This window comes from Pteropus medius, unplaced genomic scaffold, assembly GCF_902729225.1.
Source record: "Pteropus medius unplaced genomic scaffold, Ma_sr-lr_union100, whole genome shotgun sequence".
Lineage (NCBI taxonomy): Eukaryota > Metazoa > Chordata > Mammalia > Chiroptera > Pteropodidae > Pteropus > Pteropus medius.
In genome coordinates, this window is record NW_024342538.1 from 527,924 (window position 1) to 528,996 (window position 1,073).

Sequence of the window (1,073 nt, forward strand, 5' to 3'; positions counted from 1 at the left end):
GGTCAAGGGAGGTAGACAGGGGCGTCGAGTCTACACCGAACTGAATAATTCCAGGATCGAGGGGGGTGAGTCAACATCAATGACATTCAAAGGCAACAATCGCACTTGGGCTTTGTATCACGGGTACGGTACCTTTGGCTAATTGTCACCTCGCAGAACAGAGGGCTCCGGGAATACTTCGGTAGCGGGCGATCCTGGATGGAGCCTTCTTTGGGACCAGTTTCCTGGGATCCAGTAGTATTCGCACTCCTTCTACCTGTCTGCGCGTAAGGGGCTGGGGGCTATAAGGCAAAAGTGTGAAGCTTTAGCCTAAAGTGAGACTATTTCGTGGATTTAGGAGACGGTTAATTCTCCGTACCTTAGAACTCTGTGAGCCTTCGGTATCGAACGAGTTAAGCAGGGTGATTGTAGATCTGGGGGTGGGGAGTGGGGATGGGGATAGAGGAAAGAGAGGTGTGGGACTCGGAGAGATGCCGCACTTGCGACCAAAAGGAGCAAAAAAAATATATATCTGCTTTGGCTACTGAGCATGCCCAGTCCCCAGCTCAAGCCCTATAAGGGAGGCATTGTGTGCGTTCCACTTCTCCGGGCTTTGGTGGTGACCGGGAGGGGACTTTGGTTGGCGAAAGTGGTGGTGAATGGGAGACTTTAGGGAAGAGGGACAAGGTTTAAAGCTTTGGAGATAGGCGGAAGGGTTTGTGAAGGGACCCGCGGAATACCGTGGGGAGACAGCAAGGAAGACAAAATGGACTAAGAAAAGTCACTTCATTCAGTAGCCCCCTCATTGTCATGTCTGTACCAAAGAGGCTTTAGCAGTTGCATCTCAAGTATCCATCCAGAGGCTGCAAATCCCGCGTATGGATTGTCGAGGCCCCTTTTTCTACCCATTTCTAAGTGCTTCCACAAGAGGGTAGGAATATCCTGAGGAAGCTAAAGTTCAAACCAGTTTTGCGTAGATTGGTAATTTAGTTCCTAAACTGGATAAGAAAACAATGTACCTATGGGGTGGGGGAGTTTGGCTCTTGTGTCTTGTATTTCAAATACCTGGCCTTCCTAACAAGAGAAGGCTAAAG

General features: G+C 49.6%; 1 protein-coding gene across 1 annotated transcript in view; it reads right to left on the reverse strand.

Moving 5' to 3' along the window:
* The window catches only part of SLITRK4 (SLIT and NTRK like family member 4), a 7,847-nt gene extending 7,363 nt beyond the window's left edge, over nt 1-484 (reverse strand). The window contains exons 1-2 of the mRNA XM_039866337.1: nt 359-484; nt 133-281 (exon numbers count right to left, since the gene is read on the reverse strand). The gene's annotated coding sequence lies outside the window, so the exon portion shown is untranslated. The remainder of the gene's footprint in view (nt 1-132; nt 282-358) is intronic.
* Nucleotides 485-1,073: the final 589 nt, after the last annotated feature.